The sequence below is a fragment of the Leucoraja erinacea genome, chromosome 27 (genome assembly GCF_028641065.1).
Source record: "Leucoraja erinacea ecotype New England chromosome 27, Leri_hhj_1, whole genome shotgun sequence".
Lineage (NCBI taxonomy): Eukaryota > Metazoa > Chordata > Chondrichthyes > Rajiformes > Rajidae > Leucoraja > Leucoraja erinaceus.
This window is the reverse complement of record NC_073403.1, coordinates 3,521,097-3,538,752: the sequence shown is the minus strand read 5'-3', so window position 1 is coordinate 3,538,752 and position 17,656 is coordinate 3,521,097.

The window sequence follows — 17,656 nt, the reverse complement described above, 5'->3', positions numbered from 1 at the left end:
TAGGTGATGTTTCGAGTCGAGACCCTTGTCAGACAGAGACGTGGAAAAACGATATATTTGTATACTTTTATACAGTGTTGTTTCTGCCACCTATGAACTACCGCGAGACAGACACAAAATACTGGAATAACTCAGCGGGTCAGGCAACATCTCCGGAGAACAACACCCATGATAGTCATAGAGTGATACAGCATGGAAACAGGCCCTTCGGCCCAACTTGCCCACACCGGCCAACATGTCCCAGCTACCATAGTCCCACCTGCCGGCGTTTGGACCATATCCATCCCAACTTGTCCTATCCATGTACATGTCTAACTGCTCCTGAAATATGTTTTTGGGATAGTCCCAGCCTCGACTACCACCTTTATCCCACTACCTCCCCGTATCCTTCGGATAATGGTTGATGCAATCCAGGACAACCCTTCCCCGACACCGCCTGCTGCCCACGTGGCGAGTAGCGGCATGTTTATGTGGCCTAAGACTCACTAATGGCAGTATCACCTTTGGCGTTGTAAACTGCAGATACAACAGTTGCATTTACGAGGCTTTGAGATCGGGACGTGGATATGCAAGGAATATAGATCTCGTACAGGTCAGATGAGATTAGTCTAACCTGGCATCATGGCCGTCGTGGACAATGTGGGCCGAAGGGCCTGTTCCTGTGCTACGCTGTTTCGTGTTTTCTGGGTAGGTTCAAATCTCCATCCAGAAACTTAAGCACAGGATTTGGGTTTTGTCCATAAATTCATAAGTTATGGGAGCAGAATTAGGCCATTCGGCCCATCAAGTCCGCTCCGCCATCCAATCATGGCTGATCTATCTTTCCCTCTCAATCCCATTCTCTTTGCCTTCCTCCCTTAATCAATGGCACCCGTACTTGGCCTCCGCGGCCGTCTGTAGCAATGAATTCCATGGGTTCTGGGACATTTGGCCTTTCCTCTCAACCTCGCGGCAATAGAGCTCTCAGCGAACCCCAACTAATATCGCTGAAGTTGGAGTCATACGGCACAGAAACAGGCCCTTTGGCCCATCGAGTCCGTGCTAACCATCAACTACCCATCTAGGTAAGGTATGGTATGGTATGTTTTTTTTAATTTGTCGCGTATACTGAGGTAGAATACAATTCATTTGTGTATACGGTTCAGTACATGTATCATTACACATAAGCATTTAGACACACGTTAGATAAGCATCTCAGGTACATTAAAACTATTAATTCCTGCATTTTCTACCCTACACATATTTTCACCAAAACTCCCTCAAATGTTAACTCCCAGCCGCATAGTCTTTGGGGTGTGGGTGCACAGGGAGAACGTGCAAACTCCACACCGTCAGCGTCCGACGTCAGGATCGAACCCGCGTCTCCAGCGCCGCTACTCGCTGCTTTCACTGTGTCGGCCCTCGGGTTTGCCGCCGGCTGCTGTTTGTGTGCAGAAACTTCCTCTCTGCTTCCTACATGTGCGGGAAGGTTTAACACCGAAGATACACACAGAAATCTGGAGTAACTCAGCGGGTCAGAGCGCATCTCTGGAGGAAAGGAATATGTGACGACTCCAAATGTCGCCTATTCCTTCTCTCCAGAGATACTGTCGGACCCGCTGAGTTTCTCCAACTTTTTGTGTGTCTATCTTCTGCTTACTACGTTGCAGCGGCGATTCTACCAGCAGAAATGCGCATGGCATTCCTGATATAAACAGCTTCGCTGCCACATTCAATTAACCCCCATCCCTCATTGCAGCTGCATCTAATATCGCTACAACTGTGAAGGGGCATCTGTGCCGCACGTGTCCGGAGTTTCCGATATGTATCTGGCCAGCCCCGCGCCTCCGGCATCCTCAGTAATTAACATGTAATGTCCATTCGCTGCTCACATTCAGTAAAGCGTCGCTGACTCGCTTCCACTTTAACATTTCTATCCAGCTTTTAGTTTAGGTTCGTGTAGAGAGGGGGGTGGGGAGATTGCAACCTTCACGTGGTCCACCCTGTTCCGACGAATGCAATCAACCTGGCGTGCACAATCACATAAGATCAAATAGAACAAACATAGAAACATAGAAAATAGGTGCAGGAGTAGGCTATTCGGCCCTTCGAGCCTGCACCGCCATTCAATGTGATCATGGCTGATCATCCAACTCAGTATCCCGTACCTGCCTTCTCCCCATAACATAGAAACATAGACAATAGGTGCAGGAGCAGAGGCCATTCGGCCCTTCGAGCCTGCACCATTCGCCATTCAATATGATCATGGCTGATCATCCAACTCAGTATCCCGTACCTGCCTTCTCTCCATACCCCCCTGATCCCCTTAGCCACAAGGGCCACATCTAACTCCCTCTTAAATATAGCCAATGAACTGGCCTCAACTACCCTCTGTGGCAGAGAGTTCCGGAGATTCACCACTCTCTGTGTGAAAAAAGTTCTTCTCATCTCGGTTTTAAAGGATTTCCCCCTTATCCTTAAGCTGTGACCCCTTGTCCTGGACTTCCCCAACATCGGGAACAATCTTCCTGCATCTAGCCTGTCCAACCCCTTAAGAATTTTGTAAGTTTCTATAAGATCCCCTCTCAATCTTCTAAATTCTAGAGAGTATAAACCAAGTCTATCCAGTCTTTCTTCATAAGACAGTCTTGACATCCCAGTAATCAGTCTGGTGAACCGTCTCTGTACTCCCTCAATGGCAATAATGTCCTTCCTCAGTTCCTTGTTCCACTGCAACAAGATGTCAACTCTCCAACTTTAGGCTGTGCACGGCAAACGCAAGATGTATAGAGATACAGCGCGGAAACAGGCCCTTCGGCCCACCGAGTCCACACCGACCAGTGACCCCCCCCCCCCGCGCACACTTAACACTATAACAGTGACAGCACTTGACACTGCACTTTGGGGCAGTCACGGTGGCACAGCGGTAGAGTTGCTGCCTTACAGCAAAAAAAAAATGCAGCGCCAGAGACCCGGGTTCGATCCCGACTACGGGTGCTGACTGTATGGAGTTTGCACGTTCTCCCCGTGTTCAGCGTGGGTTTACTCCGAGATCTTCGGTTTCCTCCCACATTCCAAAGACGTGCAGGTTTGTAGGTAAATTGGCTTGATAACAAAAAGTTAAACTGTCCAATCTGGCGATATGCAGAGTACTGTCCATGCCGACTACAAAATTCAGAAGGTTCAGAAGGTATAACACTATCCTACACACTCGGGACAATTTACAATTTGACCAAGCCAATTAATCAACAAACCTGTACGCCGTTGGAGTGTGGGAGGAAATCAGAGACCATCTGGACTCACTTATCCCTTTATCTGATGACATCCCTTTGCCTCCTCTGATCTCTAATCCATCCATCTGCCAGTCAACCCCCCCCCCACCGGGCCCCTCCCCTCCTCCTCACCTATCACTTGCCAGGCATTTTGTCCCGCCTCCCGCCCCCCACCTCCCTTTTCCTGCTCTCTCCCTCCCCCACCCCCCACCATCATCACTGCAACCAGTCTGTAGAAAAGTGTTCAAGAAGGAACTGCAGACGCTGGAAAAAGTTAGACAAAAATGCTGGGGAAACTCAGCGGGTGCAGCAGCATCTATGGAGCGAAGGAAATGGGCAACGTTGCCTATTTCCTTCGCTCCATAGATGCTGCTGCACCCGCTGAGTTTCTCCAGCACTTTTGTCCACATGTAGAAAGGCCCCCATTGTCCTCCACAGATGCCTCGGGTCAAGACGTGGGGGGCTTGACTCTGACATGGGGGGGGGGGGAGTGCAGTGGAGAGATAAGTTTATTTGGCCTTCCATCACAGCGATGTGATGGATGTTTATGTAAATTATGTTGTGTCTTGGGTCTATGTGTTTGTAATGTATGGCTGCAGAAACGGCATTTCGTTTGGACCTCAAGGGGTCCAAATGACAATTAAATGTATCTTGTATCTTGTATCTTGTAGAAGGCTGTCCGCACATTCGCTGGGGCGGGGAGATTGCAACCTTCACGTGGTCCGCCCTGTTTCGACGAATGCAATCAACCTGGCGCGCACAATCATATAAGACCAAATAAAACAACTTCAGGCTGTGGCCTGGGATGTGAGGGGTTTCATATGAAGAAAGACTGGATAGACTCGGCTGGTACTCGCTGGAATTTAGGAGATTGAGGGGGGATCTTATAGAAACTTACAAAATTCTTAAGGTGTTGGACAGGCTAGATGCAGGAAGATTGTTCCCGATGTTGGGGAAGTTCAGGACAAGGGGTCACACATTTTAAGGATAAGGGGGAAATCCTTTAGGACCGAGATGAGAAATGAGAAATACATTTTTCACACAGAGAGTGGTGAATCTCTGGAACTATCTGCCACAGAGGGTAGTTGAGGCCACAGTTCATTGGCTATATTTAAGAGGGAGTTAGATGTGGCCCTTGTGGCTAAAGGGATCAGGGGGTATGGAGAGAAGGATACTGAGTTGGATGATCAGCCATGATCGTATTGAATGGCGGTGCAGGCTCGAAGGGCCGAATGGCCTACTCCTGCACCTAATTTCTATGTTTCTATGTGCTCGCCATAGGCAAGAAGGAGAAGAAGGTACATTTGGCTTTCTCGACACAGAGAGTATAGAAGTTGGGAGATCGTGTTACAGTCGCACAAGACATCAGTGTGCGCACATTCAGAGTATTGCGTTCATGTTTGGTCACCATGTTCTATGCAAGATGTTTAAGCTGGAAAGAATGTAGAGAATATGAATGATGATGTTGCAAGTACCCGAGGGGTTGGCCAGGCGAGGACTTAAGTCTTTATTCTTTGGAGCGCAAGCGGATGAGGGGTGATTTTATAAAACAAGATCATGAGAGGGCAAACGCACTGAGTCTTTTATCCAAAGTAAGGGAATCGAGAACCAGGGGACATATGTTTAAGGTGAGGGAGGAAAGATGAAATAGGAACATGAGGGGCAATTTTTTTTACACCAAATGTGTTGGGTATATGGGACCTGCTGCCGGTGGAGGAAGTTGATGAATGAATGATTGAATTAGTTTATTGGCCAAGTATTCACATACAAGGAATTTGCCTTGGTGCTCCGCCCGCAAGTGACAACGTGACATACAGTGACAGTTAGGAATGACACATAAAACATTCATAATAAAACATTGTCGATGCAGGTACTGTCAGGACGTTTAAGCAACATTTAGTGCAGGAAGACACTGTAGATGCTGGTCTGATCTGAAGACACAAAACTCTGGAATAACCCAGAGGTTCAGGCAGCATCTCTGGAGAAAAGGAATAGGTGATGTTTCGGGTCGAGACCCTTCTGCAGACGAGTTCTTCAGCCTGAAGCGAGGTCTCACCCCGAAACGTCACCTTCTTCCCGGCGGCTGCCACTCTACTCAACAACGTACCTCGGTGACTGCCAATCACCACCCACCCCCCCCCCCCCCCCCCCCCCCCCCCCCCCCCCCGGACACTTATTATTATTTATTCAAATCATTTGCTATATCGCTCTTCCAGGGAGATGCTAAATGCATTTCGTTGTCTCTGTACTGTACACTGACAATGACAATTAAAATTGAATCTGAATCTGAATCTGATCTGTCCATTTAGACAGGTACATGGATAGGATAAGTTTAGAAGGATGTGGGCAGGTGGGGCGAGTGTAGTTGGGGCGGGCAAGGTGGCCACGGGGCCTGTGTCCACTCTGTGTGTGGCGCCATGCTGCCTGACCTGCTGAGTTACTCCAGCACTTTTGTCCTTTTCTCAAGGCTGCAGCATCTATCTGCAGTTCCTCGGCTCGCCGCTTGATTTGATTTTGAGGCGTCGCCGCGGATGATGGAATACAGGTGGCGGGTTGACATCATTAGAAGTGAAGTCATTAAAGCGAGGTTCTTTGAAGGCTCCCATAATTTTAAGAGGGTGTGTTGATACAACTCCATCACCAAGTGAACATCAGCTGCATGAGAAGGGGGGTTGGCAATCACGTGTAGGAAGGAACTGCAGATGCTGGTTTAAACCGAAGACAAGACACAAAATGCTGGAGTAACTCAGCGGGACAGGCAGCATCTCTGAAGACAGTCTGAAGAAGTGTCTCGATCCGAAACGTCACCCCATTCCTTCTCTCCAGAGATGCTGCCTGTCTCGCTGAGTTACTCCAGCATTTGGTGTCCAGCATTAACAGTCACTATGGCTGAGTTTAGTTTTGAGGCACAGCGCGGAAACAGGCCCTTCGGCCCACCGAGTCAGTGCTGACCAGCCATCTAACACTATCCCTCACAGAGTGGGGACATTTTGTACATTTACACCACACCAATCAGCCGACAAGCCTGTACGTCTTTGGGGTGTAGCCACAGTTCATTGGCCATATTTAAGAGGGAGTTAGATTTGGCCCTTGTGGCTAAGGGGATCAGGGGGTATGGAGAGAAGGCAGGGATGGATACCGAGTTGGATGATCAGCCATGATCATATTGAATGGCGGTGCAGGCTCGAAGGGCCGAATGGCCTACTCCTGCACCTAATTTATATGTTTCTATCTCTGAGAAAAAAAAAACCACGCATGTCACGGGGAGAACGGACGAACTCCGTAAAGACAGCAGCCGGAGTCGGGATCGAACCCGGGTCTCTGGCGCTGTGAGGCAGCAACTCCATGACCCACAATTGTGTTGGAAAGGAAGTTCACTTCCTTGAGAATTTCCATTCATAACAGCTGCCCTGCGCATATTTTTCGGGGTTGCCATGGAAACCTTGAGATGGGAATGAAACATTTACAGGGTGGGTTATTCAAACCAGCTTCTTTTTTTTAAAAGCGAGATTCCAGCTAATACCTGCGGTATCGCCTGAGTCCCGCACAACAGCTGCATTGTGATAAAAGCCGACCACACAGACAATTCCATCCACTCGCCTCTCAGCCCCGTTCACGGAGATGCCATCTCCCATCTCGGCCGGATTTTAGATATGTTTTTATGCCGTGTCGAAGCGCAAAAGCACAAACGTGAACCCTCCAATGGAGGTCCTGTGTCTCCAATGAAGGTCCTTGACCTCCTCCACCGTCAGAGTGAGGCCCAGCGCAAATTGGAGGAACAGCACCTCATATTCCGCTTGGGGCAGCTTCGAACGCCAGCGGTATGAACATTGACTTCCCCAACTTCAAGTATGCCTTGCTTTCCCCCTCTCTCTCTCTCTCCATCCCTCCCCTCATCCCAGTTCTCCCACCAGTCTGACTGACCCCCTGATTACATGTTACCTCTGTCCGCCTTGTGGTCATCTCCACGCAGCTAACGATGGCTGAAGAGGTCCGGCAAAGGGTCTCGACCCAAAACGTCACCCATTCCTTCTCTCCAGAGACGCTGCCTGTCCCGCTGAGTTCCTCCAGCATTCCATGTCTATCTTCGGTTTAAACCAGCATCTGCACTTCCTTCCTACACAGTGGTCTATTCTATATGTTCCTTGGTCTGCATCTCTTTTGGTCTCCCAATCACTGGGCCCTGACGCTCAGAAGAAGGGTCTCTGCTGAATCTCTGGAATCCTCTGCCACAGAAGATAGTTGAAGCCACAGTTCACTGGCTATATTTAAGAGGGAGTTAGATGTGGCCTTTGTGGCTAAAGGGATCAGGGGGTATGGAGAGAAGGCAGGTACAGGATACTGAGTTGGATGATCAGCCTTGATCATATTGAATGGCGGTGCAGGCTCGAAGGGCCGAATGGCCTACTCCTGCACCTATTTTCTATGTTTCTATGTCTCGACCCGAAACGCCAGCCATTCCTTCTATCTGGAGATGCTGCCTGTCCCACTGAGTTACTCCAGTATTTTGCGTCTATCTTCGATGTAAACCAGTTTCTGCACTCCCTCCCTCCCCATTGATGTAATCTGTTTAAACCGCCGCCTGATACAAGCGACGCGTGGTTTAGGCACAGCTGTTCCCAATGTTTAAAGGACTAATGCAGTCCACGTTAGTGTTTCCCAGTTTCGGTTTTACGAGGTGCTGCGCTTCTTGGGATATTGAGTTTTTCCTGGTTCCTCATAGATGCCGAATTATTTTTTTCCCCGTACAACAGTGTGCAAACACATCGCAGGGGGTGTCTTCCTGTCTGTTTTCAATAAACTTCAAAGCTCCTCGGCTCCCTTTTCAATATTAATATCATTTTTTGGCGTGGGGGTTGTTTTTGGAACCAAGCAGCTAGCAAGAGCCTGGTGTCAACGACTAGAAAACACACTCACACTCACGCACAGAATGCTGGAGTAACTCAGTGGGTCAGGCAGCATCTCTGGAGAAAACAAATAGGTGACCCTTCAAGTCTAGACTCTTCTTCAGACTGAGACTCTCAGTCGGTAGGCAAAAGTGCTGGAGAAACTCAGCGGGTGCAGCAGCATCTATGGAGCGAAGGAAATAGGTCTACCTTCGATTTTCCAGCATCTGCAGTTCCTTCTTAAACGCTGAGACACCCAGTCCCTCCGTTCTGTCTGAAGAAAGGTCTTGATCCGAAACATCACCTGTTCCTTTTCTCCAGAGATGCAGTCTGACCAGTTGAGTTACTCCAGCATTCTGTGCCTATAGCCTGGCAAGGATCACGGCTGATCGTCCAACTCAGTATCCTGTACCTGCCTTCTCTCCATACCCCCTGATCCCTTTAGCCACAAGGGCCACATCGAACTCCCTCTTAAATATAGCCAATGAACTGGCCTCAACTACCTTCTGTGGCAGACAATTCCACTCTCTGTGTGAAAAATGTTTTCCTCATCTCGGTCCTAAAAGATTCCCCCTTATCCTTAAACTGTGACCCCTTGTTCTGGACTTGCCCAACATCAGGAACAATCTTCCTGCATCTAGCCTGTCCAACCCCTTAAGAATTTTGTAAGTTTCTATAAGATCCCCCCTCAATCTTCTAAATTCTAGCGAGTACAAACCGAGTCTATCCAGTCTTTCTTCATATGAAAGTCCTGACATCCCAGGAATCAGTCTGGTGAACCTTCTCTGTACTCCCTCTATGGCAAGAATGTCTTTCCTCAGATTAGGAGACCAAAACTGTACGCAATACTCCAGGTGTGGTCTCACCAAGACCCTGTACAACTGCAGTAGAATCTCCCTGCTCCTAAACTCAATTCCACTTGCTATGAGGTCAGAACCCTTCTTCAGACTGAAAGTAGAGTTTGGGGGGTGGAGGGAATTAAACTGAAGGTGAGATAAGGCCAGAACAAATCAGGGGTGGGAACCGATGACCCAAGAAGGGTGGGGCCCATAACGGCCCTTGGGGGGGGGGGGGGGGGGGGGGGGGGGGGGGGGGGAGATATGATGACAAGAGGTGTAAAATCATGGATTCTCCATGGATTGTCACCGTGTCGTGGTGGAGAAGCTTGTGTGGTCCTGAGATCCTGAGAGCGATGCCGTCTGGAGGCATGCTCCTGGTAGGGCCACCCATGGCGGTAAGGTCGAGGGGGAGGTCTCTGACAAAGAGCAATCCAACCAAGACCTCAACGGTGGAACAAGCGGAGGACGATGGCTGACCTTAGTGGAGGAACACGTCACAACAGCTGGGAAGGCGGATGAAGGCTGCAGCAGGAAAGGGTCTCCGGTCGTCTTGGACTCCATGCCACTGCAAAACCAGCAGGATGATCCTCAGCTTCTTCCCACAGGCTATAAGACTGCTAAATGGACTTTGCCCCCTGCCAAGTATCGCGCACAAACCCCCACACTGCAGCAGAGCCACTGTTGTGCCGCTGCCGGTCGGAACGCCTGTTGAATGTTTAGTAGAGTGTTAAATTTGTTCATGATACATGTATTTTTTTTTTATTTCTATTTATTTTTCATGCACACTGAATGGACACTGGTTGAGCAACGTTTTTTTGTTTCCTCTGGGTATGCGAATACTCAGGAAATGACAATAAAGATATACAATACAATACAATACTGGATCCTGACCCACATCTGTCAAGGACCGTGTGGGGTGGCTGTCTGTGCACCAGACTCCCCACGTTAAACAAAGTCACACACAGGCGTCCTCCATGAGAGGACAGTCATACTCGTTTCGAGTGACCGCCGATGATGGTGATGAAAACCATGTATCTATACATTGTAAATGTCTCGATTGGAATCATGTATTGTTTTTCCGCTGACTTGGTAGCACGCAACAAAAACCTTCCACTATACCTTTCACTGCACGTGACAAACTGGATACAAGGATGCGAATGGTGGAACTGGTAGGATGACCAGGGTGGGGAAGGGCAGAGAGAGGGGAGGGGAGTGGAGGGATTGTAGGTGTTGCTTGATTGGCGAAATCCCTCGTTATCACATCATCTTCATTATGGCCTCCACCTTTCCTGAGGTCATCTATTTCCGCCCCTGATTAGTTCTGGCCTTTAGTTTGAGATGTTGTTTTGTTCTGGTTCTGGACCTGATTCGTTCTGGTCTTCAGTTTCATTCTCCCCATTAGAAAAGGATATGGGTGAAAAGAAAGTAACATATTTTAACCAGCAATTGTAAACCAACATGGACATTACAAAGTAGACTAAAAATGCTGGAGAAACTCAGCGGGTGAGGCAGCATCTATGGAGCGAAGGAAATAGGCAACGTTTTGGGTCGAGACCCTTCTTCAGACTATTTCATTCGCTCCATAGATGCTGCCTCACCCGCTGAGTTTCTCCAGCATTTTTGTCTACCTTCGATTTTCCAGCATCTGCGGTTCCTTCTTAAACATGAACATTACAAGTTACTTCAGTGCAGCATTAAAATAAAATATGCAACAAGCTACGATTGGAAATATTACAGCAGGTGACTAAAGGTCCAGTCAAAGTGATAGGTTTTATTGAACGCTGGTAGATAGGAAAGTAGAAAGAGAAATGCTTGAAGATTTTCAGCCAAATCATCATCACTGCATTTTCCTTGGCAATCCATGAAGGGATTTACATGTTTCAATGAGCTGATTCCTCATTCTATGAGCAGCAGAGAACAGGCCCAATAGACAATAGGTGCAGGAGTAGGCTATTTAGCCCTTCGAGCCAGCACCGCCATTCAATGTGATCATGGCTGATCATCCCCAATCTGTACCCCGTTCCTGCCTTCTCCCCATATCCCCTGACAACACTATTTTTAAGAGCCCTATCCAGCTCTCTCTTGAAAGCATCCAGAGAACCGGCCTCCACCGTCCTCTAAGGCAGAGAATTCCACAGACCTGCCACTCTCTGTGAGAAAAACGTGTTTCCTCGTCTCCGTTCTAAATGGCTTACTCCTTATTCTTAAACTGTGGTCCCTGGTTCTGGACTCCCCCAACATCGGGAACATGTTTCCTGCCTCTAGCGTGTCCAAGCCCTGAACAATCTTCAGATAGATTTCAAATAGACAGATGAAAAAGGAAGTATTGATTGCCTTATCCACACTCATGTAGAATGTCAACTGTGATTGTATTTAAACCTGTCATGGCCAGGGTGATGGTTGACTAGAATGCAAAGTTTTAGTTAAAAAAATTCAGAAATTTAAAAAATAGCAATAGAGAAGATAAAAAAAAACATTTTGTAACATCATGGGAATTCAATACATTTGCCCCCAAATTTCCTGTAATTTACAGGAAAAACGAAGATATGTAAGGTCGTTTTACATGCAGGGAGAGGTTGTTAACAGACCCAATTCTCCTGGGAAAATGAAGTGGGGAAAATTATCTAAGCTGAACCTGGTCCTGAGGATTTTCAACAGCAACACGTTTGTAAATGTGTACATTTCAATCTCACACACGCAAGCACACCTGCAGACTGAGCAGACAAAAACACATTATGGATTTCTGAGTTGAAGAAGTAACTGCAGATGCTGGAAGATCGAAGGTACACAGAATTTCTGGAGAAACTCAGCGGGTGCAGCAGCATCTATGGGGCGAAGGAAATAGGCGAAGTTTCGGGCCGAAATCCTCAGTCTGAAGAAGGGTTTCGGCCCGAAACGTCGCCTATTTCCTTCGCTCCATAGATGCTGCTACAACCGCTGAATTTCTCCAGAAATTCTGTGTACCTTATGGATTTCTGATATCTTTCGCCGTTTTAAAACGAAAAACAGGAAGAATTTTAATACACGAAGTAGCCAACGGAATCAGACGGTGGGTTTGAGATACAACCTGCAGCGATATAAACAGCGAGGCTTGAGTGTAAATAGAGTTGATGGCTATGGGTTCAACTGTGAAGGAAAAGGGTTATTTAAATGTAATTCATTAATTTAATTAATCGACACTGGCTCAGCGTTTAAGGCATCTGCAAAGAGCAACGGCATGTTTCCATTTGAATGAAGTGTTACAACCCAGAGAATCGGGTACAATATATAAATAGAAACATAGAAACATAGAAATTAGGTGCAGGAGTAGGCCATTCGGCCCTTCGAGCCTGCACCGCCATTCAATATGATCATGGCTGATCATCCAACTCAGTATCCCGTACCTGCCTTCTCTCCATACCCCCTGATCCCCTTAGCCACAAGGGCCACATCTAACTCCCTCTTAAATATAGCCAATGAACTGGCCTCAACTACCCTCTGTGGCAGAGAGTTCCAGAGATTCACCACTCTCTGTGTGAAAAAAGTTCTTCTCATCTCGGTTTTAAAGGATTCCCCCTTATCCTTAAGCTGTGACCCCTTGTCCTGGACTTCCCTAACATCGGGAACAATCTTCCTGCATCTAGCCTGTCCAACTCCTTAAGAATTTTGTAAGTTTCTATAAGATCCCCTCTCAATCTTCTAAATTCTAGAGAGTATAAACCAAGTCTATCCAGTCTTTCTTCAAATCGAACCACTCTCTCCATCTTTTCACACTGAAAGTTAGACGGTAGTTGCAAATACTCTCACACTTTCACACGGCTTTCATTGTTACCGAAGCAGTAACTATAGACGCCTCTGTCCGACCTTCCCCCTCCCTCCACCTGACCCCCACCCCACCCCACCCCACCTCACCCCACCCTACATCCGTCAGTGGATGCGTGTAGCGGCTGCCCTTGTGAAACCGAAACAGGACGCAGATTGATAGGAAAAGGATATCACCAAGTCGCGATGCCTCTTCACGATTCTCCGGCACAAAGTGCTTCTGCCTGGACCTCTGCTGTGTTCGCTTTTCCGGCGCGAAGCTTTTTTTTTTTTTTTCTGCTGTCGGGTCGGTGGGCTTTGAAACAAGTGCCCCCTGTACTTCTCAGCTCAGCACACATCTGAAGAGAAGGGAGGGAGGGGAGGGAGGGGAGCGAGGGGAGGGAGGGAGGGGAGAGGGAGGGAGGGGAGGGGAGGAGGGGAGGGAGGGGAGGGAGGGAGGGAGAGGTGGGGGGAGGAGAGGGAGGGGAGGGAGGGGGAGGGAACTCTCCGCTGGGAGGTTGGGGTGGGGGGAGGTATTTTCCCGGAAAAACTCTCCGCTGGGAGCCAGCTATCAATTGATTCAACCACCCCCCCCCCCCCCCCCCTTGTTGTCCAACCCCCCCCCCCGGGAAGTTACAGCTACCCCCCCCCGCCTCCCCCCCACCCTCCCCCCCCCCACCCCCCCCCCCCCCCCCCCCCCCCCCCCTCGCCCCCCCCCCCCCCCCCCCCCCCCCTCCCCCCCCCCCCCCCCCCCCCCCCCCCCCCCCCCCCCCCCCCCCCCCCCCCCCCCCCCCCGCCTCCCCCCCCCCCCCCCCCACCACCACCCCACCGTCACTTTTTTTTTGGGGGGGGGGGGTTGCTAGACTTTCTTCACCGTCTCCTGCATTGCAAGAATAAATCCCAAATACGTTTTGCTTTTGAATGAATTCTCGGCGAGATTGTGATGGGACTTGGACTGGATTTTGAACGTTGCAATTCATTTGAGAATCTCCAGTTGTCCCGCAAAGAAGCGCCCTGGAAACTGCAATATTTTACGAGTTTCACTTAAACCCCGCGTCCCTTTAAAGCCCAAACAGAAATAAATACCAGCGAATACTACGAGCGCGATGATTTACCGTATTTTTATGGCATACAGGCTTTTTCTTGGTGTGTTTACCTTGAGCAAGCCAGTGTGTTTATATTTGTAATCCCGCGTTCTGTTAATGAAAAACAATAACCCAACCTTTGTTTGCACGTCCCTTCCCCTTTAATGGTGGATTGAGTTCGCCCAGTGTCAGGGGTCAGGCAGGGGTCAGATGGGTCATTGTATTGTGATCATGGGTCAACGGGCAGCCGCACAACCACTAAATCTACATCATTACCTAAATAGCCAGGAATGCGCGGGGCCATTCAGCGCAGTGGCCGTGGTCTTTCACCAAAATATACATCAATATTTCCAATTGGTTGGTTTGCGCCTCCACGCCAGTGTGTATGTGTGCAGAAATGTGCCCGCGTAAGTCTGTGGTGTGTGTTAATGTGTGTTACTTTAATCTGTAGGTGAGTACGTTAGTGTATCTACGTATTAATGTGTGTGTGTGAACCTTAGTGTATACTGAATGTGTGTGTGTGTATGTGTGTATATAGGGAGAGATGTGTGTGTGTGTGTGTATATATATATATAGGGAGAGATGTGTGTGTGTATGTGTGTGCGTGTGTGTGGCATAGTGTATACTGAATGTATATGTGTGTGTGTGAGTGTGTGTGTAGAGGGAGAGATTGTGTGTGTGTGTGTGTGTGTGGCATATAGTGTACTGTGTGTGTGTGTGTACGTGTGTGTGTGCGTGTAGGTGTGTGTGTGTGTGTGTGTGTGTGTGTGTGTGTGTGTGTGTGTGTGTGTGTGTGTGTGTGTGTGTGTGTGTATATGTGTGTGTGTGTGTGTGTGTGTGTGTGTGTGTGTGTGTGTATGCTCTGTGTGTGCGTGTTGTGTGCATAGTGTATGCCTGACATGTTGTGTGTGTGTGTGTGTGTGTACGTATATAGGGGAGAGATGTGTGTGTGTGGTGTGTGGTGTGTGCGTGTGTTGTGTGTGTGTGGGAATATGCCTACTGAATGTATGTGTGTGTGTGTGTGTGTGTGTGCATAGAATTATATATATATATATAGAGTGTGTGTGTGTTGATATGCTCTGTGTATATGTGCTACTGTGTCTACGTGTGCCTATGCATGCTTTGTGTGTATGCGTGTGTGCGTATTCATGTGTGTATTTACGTATATAATGGTATATGGACACACTGATCTGTTTTGTAGTCAATGCCTACTATGTTCTGTTGTGCTGAAGCAAAGCAAGAATTTCATTGTACTATCAGGGACACATGACAATAAACTCTCTTGACTTGACTTGTATACATAGTTGTGTGTGTATATAGTGTGCTCTGGTAAGCTGTGTGTGTGTGTGTGTGTGTGTGTGTGTGTATAGTGTGGTCTGGTAAACTGTGTGTGTGTGTGTGTGTGTGTGTGTGTGTGTGCGTGCGTGTGTGTGTGTGTGTGTGCGTGCGTGCGTGTGTGCGTGTGCGTGTGTGTCTGTATTCGCAGCCTCTAATCTTCCTGTTTTGTTTTTAAATCAGGGAAGCCACGGTGCCAGGGCTGCGTTTCCTTGTTAAAAGATTTCCCCACCGCTCCCTGTAATTTAAACTCAGTGATGCTAAGTATTCACATTGCAGCTTCTGGTGGTGGATTGCGGAAACCCAAGGAACAGGAATAAATCGTGCGTTCCATTAGCTGGGCTCCTTGAAAATTAAACTCCCTGCTCACGCTATTTTGCCGTTTGTCCCATTTACCTTTAATTGCGAAATGCACCGGATTCCTCGACGTTTACTGGTGTTTATTCTTGGCGACAGGGGTGAGTGGGTGGGAGGGGGGGGGGGGCGGAGAGAGACGGTATTTACAGACTTGTGGATAATGGGGTGGCGAAATCCCTTCTCAGACCCCCCCCCCCCCCCCCCCTTCGGAAAATGGAAGGCGAGCCCACGGCGCTGCCATGTCATCTGAACAGAAAGATGTGTAATACTGAACAGCTGGATGGATGTCTTTGGGTCAGTTCGGAGCCCGGTTTGAAATCCTTCGGCGGTGTTGAATTGTTGAAGTTGCTTCGGTCCTTAGACATGAGGTTCCTTTCCTTAAAAGACAATCTAACCAATTAATAAAACAAATCCTAAAGACAAAAATAACACGAGAGGTTACTGTGATTAAACACATGGTTATTTAAACAATGACTACATCAATAAACGGTTGAACAATTCTTAATGATGGCATATAGGTCTCATATATTTATGCATTTGGTGAGAAACAACAGAAAAATATCCAACCCCCAAAATGTTCTACCCATTGAAGAATGGAACGCAGGGTAGTGTTGCGATAATGATCGGCCCGTATTATTAGCTGCCTGCACCATCTTACAAGCACATACTTATTTTAAGGGATCATTTATCTTTAGCTATTAACATTACCACGCGGCGGAGAATTGGCATGCACTAATGGACTGGGAAATATACTAACGCATGGCATTCTGAAAAATACACTAGGTTAAGGATACAATTAGATTTTGGGCAGAGACGCGAGGAACTACAGATGCTGGAATCTTGAGCAAAACACAAATTGCTGGGGGATGTGGCTATGTCTGTGGATGACACAGGCAGAGGACAGTTCAGGTCGGAACCCTTCCTCAGGTTTAGAGTGGTATAGGGTTCTTCCAAAGGGTGCGAGCTTTGAACTCATGAAGAGACCCCCTTGCTTATCGTTGTTGTAGGGTCCAAGTAAACAAAAACTCAATATTAATGCACCCAGCACCGCTAATCGGCCGATGTTGGCGCCAACCTTTCAGGTAACTTGAGCAGATTGAGAATCCTCGGTCAGTTTTGCTTTATCTCTGCACTACTTTAATTCCTGAGCAGTTAATCATCTCAATCTTCTTAAGTAAAACCACACCAGCGACAGCGAACCAAACAAAACTAATTATTTGCTGGAATGGCTTATTTAATGTAATTACACGCGAAATAACAAAAAACTTACTCCGCGGTTTAGCAGGTTCAAATTGTGTAGACAATGCCTTCTGAAAATAATAATAATCGGTCCGACCTATGGAATATATATAGTTTCATATGTCGCACAGATTATATATATATTGTTTCATAGGTGCGCCAATTATCATTATATATATATATATATATATATATATATATATATATATATATATATATATATATATGCGTGTGTGTGTGTGTGTATATATATGTGTGTGTGTGTGTGTATATATATGTGTGTGTGTGTGTATATATGTGTGTGTGTGTGTGTGTGTGTGTGTGTGTGTGTGTGTGTGTGTGTGTGTGTGTGTGTGTGTGTGTGTGTGTGTGTGTGTGTGTGTGTGTGTGTGTGTGTATGTGTGTGTGTGTGTGTATATATATATATATATGCGTGTGTGTGTGATGCGTGTGTATATATATATATATATGTGTGTGTGTGTGTGTATAAAATGTTATATATTTATATACATGTGTATATATATTGCCTGCTATAATGAATGCGCGTATTCTAAGGTTCAAAATCGCAGTCACTTCACTTCATTATTATCTGAGACAGCAATTCGCTCTTGGATTTTTATACAGTATATTTATGGGGAAGTGGTTTTCGCTGACAATACCTACTACTTAACCCTAACCCTCGGATTAATTCTTCACTTCATTTAATTCCTCATCTACGATCACTGGCATTCTGTGTTTACAGAATAAGAACACATTGATCGCTGACACCAGAGCAATGAGTTCTGTTCATTGATAAAGTGGTAAATCAGAACCGCTGATTAATTTACGGTTTTAAGGTCGTACATCCTCTTGTGTATATTGACGTTGCAATTTGATATTTACTT